This window comes from Papaver somniferum, chromosome 5 (genome assembly GCF_003573695.1).
Source record: "Papaver somniferum cultivar HN1 chromosome 5, ASM357369v1, whole genome shotgun sequence".
Lineage (NCBI taxonomy): Eukaryota > Viridiplantae > Streptophyta > Magnoliopsida > Ranunculales > Papaveraceae > Papaver > Papaver somniferum.
In genome coordinates, this window is record NC_039362.1 from 9137973 (window position 1) to 9145722 (window position 7750).

At 35.0% G+C, this 7750-nt stretch overlaps 1 long non-coding RNA gene across 1 annotated transcript; it reads left to right on the forward strand.

Annotated features, from left to right (window-relative positions):
• The first annotated feature begins 373 nt into the window (after nt 1-373).
• On the forward strand, nt 374-1025 carry LOC113278003. The gene is made up of 3 exons (XR_003325260.1): nt 374-418; nt 501-638; nt 968-1025. It is a non-coding gene; the product is annotated as an uncharacterized LOC113278003 (long non-coding RNA).
• The last annotated feature ends 6725 nt before the right edge of the window (nt 1026-7750 follow it).

The window sequence follows — 7750 nt, forward strand, 5'->3', positions numbered from 1 at the left end:
TGTTTTGAATGGTCTTCCTTTTTAGCCATTTGAGGTCTAATTGCGGTCTATTTTAGATTTCTTCTGTCTTTTAAGCTCTCTATTTTGAATCTGACTTGATTCTTATTTCCTTTACATCAGGACGGAGGAAGGCTTAAAGTCTAACTTTCGGAAGGACTCTCTGAGGATTGCAGCTTAGATGTACAACCTGTAATTAAGTACAGACAAAATGGCGTTATCTTTTAACACATGGAAGTAGAGAGAACTCAATCACTCATTCAGGTATATACTGACAATAAAAAGTAGCTTCAATTTACAAATCTGTTGGAATCCACAAAGACAATATTGATCCTGTTCTAAAACATATCATCTTATGTCACGGCGTTGGTTTGCTCATGCTTCTCCTACTCTTTTCAATGCAAGGACACCAAGGCCTCAAGTATGTTATGTTTTTTCTTTGTTTGTTATTTTGATATTAGGATTAATTTTCTGACTAATTGAGGTTTTGTTGGAATTTGTAGTTGAGTAGAGGCTTCCATGTGTGCATGATAGAGGACAATATTGAAGGAATATACGACACTTTGAAGGAGTGTGCTGTTATTAGTAAATCTGCTGGAGGAATTGGAGTTTCTGTACACAACATCGATGCCACTAGTCTTGTAAGTGGTTTTGTCTTTTGATTTAGGGTTTTTGTTGCTGTTCATGATAAATTGGTTGTTTTATTGTGTAAATTTAAATTTGTTGTTGTCATGATTTGCGGAGTGTAAATTGCTCGTGTCAGTTTATTTGCCCTTGACGACATAGATCTCAGTCCTGGAACTGAAAAGTAGTAGTATTGGTGGGAGGTTGGAAATTCAATGGTTTGTGGGAAAAATCATATAGGGCTTCAACCTTAATCTTATCGATCTTGAACCTTGTTAGAGAGAAAAGTTTGTTGGATTTGTGGAGAGAATATGAATTAACGATGTGAAATTTATTCTACTTGCAGAGCTTTGAAGGATCTTTCTCTGGATGGAACACTGGCTCCTGAAATTTGTAATCTTTTGTACACGAAGTTGATGTAAGCATCTGTGAGCACTAGCCTAGTTTCTTTAGTTATATTAACCCACTTGTGCAAGGATGTTAATTGAGATTTTCCCACTGCGCAACAACTCATTCTCTGGAACCAATCCCTATAGCAATTAAAGAATTTGGACCCGGGTTCAACAATTTCGATGGACCTATTCCATCCAACCTTAGCGATAAATTGTCCCTTGTCATCCTTTGAGTATAAGCTATTGGATCTGATGTTTTATTATGCTCTTCTTGCTTTGACAAGCTAGATGTGCTCCGCGTTAACTGCTTACAGAATGCTGATTCTCAACAACTTATTAATTTCCTCTATGAGTGCTGATTCTGTATATGCTTTTCTGCTTCCCGGGCTACGCAAATCAGATAATGTCACTGGGTAGGAGAAAGTTCAGCACAGATTTTCAGACTGCTAAAGGCGTTGATGTTCTTTGGATTTATAGTGACGGTTAGCATCCTCTTTATATTTGTGAATCTTAAAGTTGGTGACATCTTTGCGAGCAAAGAGCACAACAGCTGATCCAAATGGTACCCCTTTTCTTCTCTTATTGACATGAGAAACAAACCACACAGATAGATAAAGTTATAGTTAATGATTTTCTGATACCAAATTGTGTAAGAAACCTATATGGCCTTTTTATTTGTTGTTGTGAAATTTTAACTGCTGTTTTACTAGAAATTCAATCGTGGTATATGATGCAGCATTGATTGATGAATGGAGAATACACAAGAAGCAAGTTATGGCTTCATGACCTTGCTGGAAGTGAGAGATTAGCCAAGCCAGACGTTTAAGGATATCCGCTGAAAGAAACTCAAATTATTAACAGATCCTTATCTGCACTGGGAGGTGTGATAGCAGCGCTGGCGACCAAAATCCCACATATTCCTTTCAGCTCATCTTTTATGAGGATATCTGATGAAGATACAAATTTAATATTGTTAATTTTGCTTGTTTGATATGATTATAATTTTCTACTTAATGCCAAACTAACATTCTGATTTTTGAATATTCCCAATTTGTGCAGGAATTCAAAGCTCACTCACTTGCTCCAAGATTCTCTAGGTATTTTTCATTCTTCCCTAATTAATTTTGAAGTTATTGAAACTGGACTGAGGATTGAGTTTCTCTATTGCTTATATTGCATATGCCATAATAATTACCACTCCAACTAATCACATCAGCAATAACATCCCATGGAAAATTTTCGGCCATTTTTTTGACTTTATAAGATCCCATGGAAATTTTGTCATGAGAACAAAAACAAATCAACAATCGCTGCTACGAAATGAACAGCCAATTTTCTTAACCATTAGGACCATAATGTAGCTTACAATTCCAAAGTGGAAGTCCGTGGCAGCCCGCTCTATCAATATGTAGTTTTTCCATTTTTGTTATTACTTCATCTTGTTTCAGGTTCAAGCTGTTGCATGGAATTCACATCTGCCTAATTATTTTCTTAGTGTGTTTACTTGACTCTTGCTATGTGAGCATTCCCCCATAGCAGAAAACTGTAAATACAGTTGCAACAACCTAGTATCACTGATCTGAAAGCCTAACAAATGCAAATATGTGGGAACCTAGGATGTCTTTGATGAAAAACTTAATGCTTGCAGAAACTTCAGTCTGATTTTTCAGTCTCTCATATGTGGTTCAAACTTTGAATTGTAGGGTGACAATTGCTTTTCAATAAAGCAACAACTTGTAACATACAGAAGCAGCTGTAAACTGGAGAATGTGGACCAAGTTGAAGAAAATCTCTTTCCATGAGTCTCGAGTCCAACCAACCATCTTCAGCATCAGTTTTCAATAGTTGGTTGTATATGAACGAATAGTTACTCTTTTGTACTTTAATCAGCACCTAGTTGTTCCATCTATGGAATAAATTTGCGCACGTACGATTTATATGATATTTTTAGTCATGTTCAAAGAATCTATCATTTTATTTTCTTTCGTTGCGCAATACACTTTCATACAAGGTGATTTGAAGTTAGCTAGGTAATGCAATTGGAGTGGTAGGTTAACTTGAATGAATGTAAATGTGCTACACTGGCATGTTAATGTGAATGTGAAATACTTTCGGCAATTCATGCAATTCGGTTTCAGCTATATTTTTTTTTTTCAAAATAGTTTTGTGCACACAACTTCTAATAAGAGTTGTATTCCATATTTCAACTACACATACCAAAGGTTGTGAACAATGTCTTTACAACATAACCAGGTGCTGTCCAAGATAGTTCGACAATTCATACAAGTGTTGTGCAAATATTATTCATAATACTGGTAATCGTTGTTGTATATGTTTCTACGATATACTACTTATGTTGTCCACGATTGTTCTACAATACAAGCAAGATTTGTGTTAGGTTATCAAAAAAAATCGAAAGAGAATCACAACATTGAAAAACTATTGTCGAACCATGAATCACATCACCCTTTACAACACTTGTCATCCATTGTAGAAAAACTTGGACTTTCTACAATACCCCCGTTCCACAATGCACGGAATGGAGTTGTCGTAGGGGTACTGCAACTCTTATCTTGTGTCGTCAATGATGTTTTTTCCCGTAGTGCTATTCCCTACTCGTCTTCCTCTTCCTCTCTTCTTCTTCTTCTTCATTTCAAACTCGTCTTCATAAAATTTTCATCTTCCATGGGACCGATTCGCGGGTATTTCTCGACAAACCCATTCATTTTAATTTGTTTTTCATCGATTCAATTGAATAGAAATCATCAAAATGTGCTTGAAATGGTAGTTACAGTGTTGAGTTTTGTTAGAACGTGTTTTCTATTTGCCATAGGTTCCTAACCGAATTCACTGAACTGAAGAACACGAAGAACAATTCGGTTCTATATGATTCAGAACTTGGTTACCGAACTGTAGAGTTCACTTGTTTCACAAACCGAACTGTAGGGTTAAAAAAAATAGAAAGAAATTTTGAGGATGTAACCGAACCTTACCACTTTTCCCATGTAACCGAACTGTAGGGTTTACCGAACTTACAAAATAAGAACAGTTCGGTTTGCTCGGAAAAAAATTTCTCCTTACCGAACTCTATTTTTCATTTGAAAGAATGAGTTCGGTTTTGTCGATAATTTCACTGGGTAACCGAAATGTTGAAATAGTTTGTAAACAAGGTTGTTCAGGTGAAGAAAAATGGCTACATCGAAATATGTTGTTGGGGCCATAAAATCTGAACAACTCTTGTTTACAAATCTGAACAGTTCTGTTATGTAACCGAACAAACAAAAGGAAGAGAGTTCGGTAACATGTAAATTTTATCGCAACAACCGAACTAGACACTGGAACTTCAGAATTTTTTTTGCTTGTTAGGTTCGGTTGGCTATGCTCTAAGTTCAAGTTTAAGAAACAACCGAACTTACTAATCTGAGTTCGGTTGGATCGCAAAAGCATGTAGTTTGCGATCCAACAGAACCTTATACACTTATATCAAATTAATTTGTACGTAAAGTTCGGTTAGTTGCGAACCAACGAACATAACGCTGCATGCCAGAACTTCCATTGATATGGAGTTCGGTAACCTGCGTGTTTGGATCAAGTAACCGAACTACATCTTCAAACTAGTTCGGTTACTTGTTCATCTCACAAGGAAACCGCACAACACCTTCAGATGAGTTCGGTTACTTGTTCATCCTCACAAGGAAACCGAACTACACCTTCAGATGAGTTCGGTTACTTGTTCTTCATATAAACTAACCGAACTGTCCAAAATCCAGTTCAAAATCAGATTCACAAATATACTATGAGAGGATGGAGATGAAGAATCAGATTCATCACTTGAATACTCAAATGGGGTGAATTGGAATTTGTTTTTTATTTTCCATGCTTTTCTCCTTCATCTTCTCTAACTCTAATCTCACAAAAATTTTACTCATAATAATTTACTCAACTAGTAATAAACCCATCTTTTAATTTAATCTCACTAATTATTTTTAACTAAATTATTTTACTAATCATAACATAAATTAATTAGGAGAATAGATTAGGTATTAAATAAATAACTAGATATGGGGTGACCTAGAATTACTTCCAATGTCTTTACCCAAAATAGAACCATGGTCCCAAAAAAAACCATGGTCCCCAAAAAACGGTTCTTATTTTGTTATATTCTCATTTATGTACTTTACAAGGGATGGTAGGACTCAAGTTTATATTGTTTGTATTATCGTATGGTTCACAAGGTTTTTGACTGTGCCAAAAGGCAAGAATAACCGTTTGACCAGCTTCAATATGATATGTACTTTGCAAGAGATGCTAGGACTCGAGTTTATACTATTAGTGCATACAAGTTGTATGTTTCCCCCTACCCCACCCCAAAAAAAGACCTTAAAATATATCTCAGTTTGGGTTTAACTTAGGAATCTTTAGAGTTTTCATCGTCATGCGTGCATCATTGCACAAATAGGGTCTAGGATTCTAGGCTAGGAAAAGTACCGTAAATTTACCTTCTTAGTGTAATCTCCCTTAATGGTGAAGCGGTAATGGTAAAGGTACAAATACACATGGAGAGACAGCTAAAACACTCGACCAGAGCAAAAGTATGGTCTCACCATGAATCAATTATCATCTTCATGTATATAAATATATCTCACCGCCTTTATAATCATTTCAATAGACAAGAACAGGTATAAAAAAATTGTGCAATCAGCAAGAAGCTACCCCTGGAAGATATATGTGATATAGCTCATGAATAACACTTAGAAGATGGATCCCAAAGCTGGGAGGATGATTTCAAAGAATTTTTTGATGATCAGATAGACTATGCATATCTATGTGATGTATCTATGTCATCCGAATATTTTTCTCATAATCCTTCTTCAATTATAGGTGCAACTAGAATGGTGAATGAATATGAGTTTGTAGACCTTCTTTATGGGCCTGATCCTATGGGTAAATCTAAAACTGATAGGGAATATGGAGATGGGTCATCATTGGATGGTGATGACTCTGATATGATATGGAAGACTTTCCAGAATGCTTTTACGGTAAAAGGATCTTTTCCGAAATATCACCCGATAACCCAGTTATTTCTCCTTTACTTGAATACATAGAGATATCTAATTAGTATTTTCAGACTCTTGATGGTGGTTTTTTGGAGGATACACTAACTCAACGTATTTCTCAGGACAGGTTGAATACTGCATCTTCTCTAGTAGTAAATCCAGTTTGTATTTTATCTTCTAGATGAATCTTTTCATACCCCTTCTTTGGAAATTTCGGTTACTAAAAAGTCTGCTTTCATTATTTATTTTTCTTCTTCTTATGAGGAATTTGATGCTTCATCAAAATGAATTTTTTTTGTTCGAATTTATTGAAATTTTTCTTGCACTTGCTTTTTCTTCTTTTTCTTCTGGAGAGACTTTAGTCAATGAAAACTTTAACCAGTATGATTCTTTTGTGATCGAATCTTTTTTATGTTGGTTGTGACAATCCCTTTTGATGAGAAAATTGAAGCACTTATGAATAATGCTACTGAAAGAAGCAGAGGGGATCATGTACAACTATCCAAGTTGGATCTGTTACCATCTATGTCTCTAACTCTGAAGAGGTAGAAGCATTCACACTGCTAGAAGCAGCAAAGTGGGTAGTAAGCTTGAACCGTCAACATTTTTGGATTGAAGGACATTGCAAGGGTGTAATTGAGTTTGCGTGAGGTCATGTAAACACGATTCAGTATAGCAATCAAGTCATAATATCTGAATATCTAAGGATTTTGAAGTCTTGCGAGCATTTTTTGGGCTTTAATTTCACTCATAAGAGTAGTAACAAAGTAACAGATGCTTTAGCTAAACAGTCAAGGTTCTCACAAACAACAATAGCGACAAATGCTATATTTTATTCTCTCTGCTTTAGATTCTGATTCTCATTTTTTAGTTTCAAACATAATTCCCACACAATATCCGAAAATTGTAAGAAGTTTCTCATATTTCAGTTCACCATACTGAGATAAGCGAATCCAACAGGGTAAACATCCCCTTGTAATCTTTTTTTTTCTTTGTGTGTGTGTTTTAATATATGAACTTTAAAAAAAAATTGTATGTTTGCACCTTTGCATATATGAATTCGCTCTTATGTTCCCATATTGCACAATTGTCACAAGCAGAGACAGAAGCTGCAAATTTGATCATTTCACACGTCGTATTCCTCGGAAGATTCTTCGAATACTACATACCTCCCGCTCACTTTTACTCATAGGTCATAACAATCTTCAAGGTTTGGAATTCATCAATAAATTCTCAGGGAAAAAGGTTATATATACTACTAGGTACATATGTTCATGAGATAGATGTGTGTAACAATGTTTATTTACTCCTTCAATAGAAGGAGCCACGACCAGTCTTGAGAATCCCTTGCCCCCGAAGCGAATGGTTTTTCAGCTTCATAATTCATTTTGTTTATCATAATCTTTAAAAATTATAATTTAAGAAATTATGTGTTATACCCATATAATAAATTTTTAATTCGTCTTTACAGGTTAAATTTCTTTTAGTTAATATTTATCATCATTTTGGAAGGATAACTTATAGTGTTGACTTTCAATTAATATTTGATAAAACCCAAATTTATTTATATTTTTCATTTTCAAACTTTTGAAGAGAAATGATGAGCTTAAATATCGGTTTTGATATGCGAAAAAAAAAATGACATGACTTCTTAATTGTTTACATATGAATATATTTCCA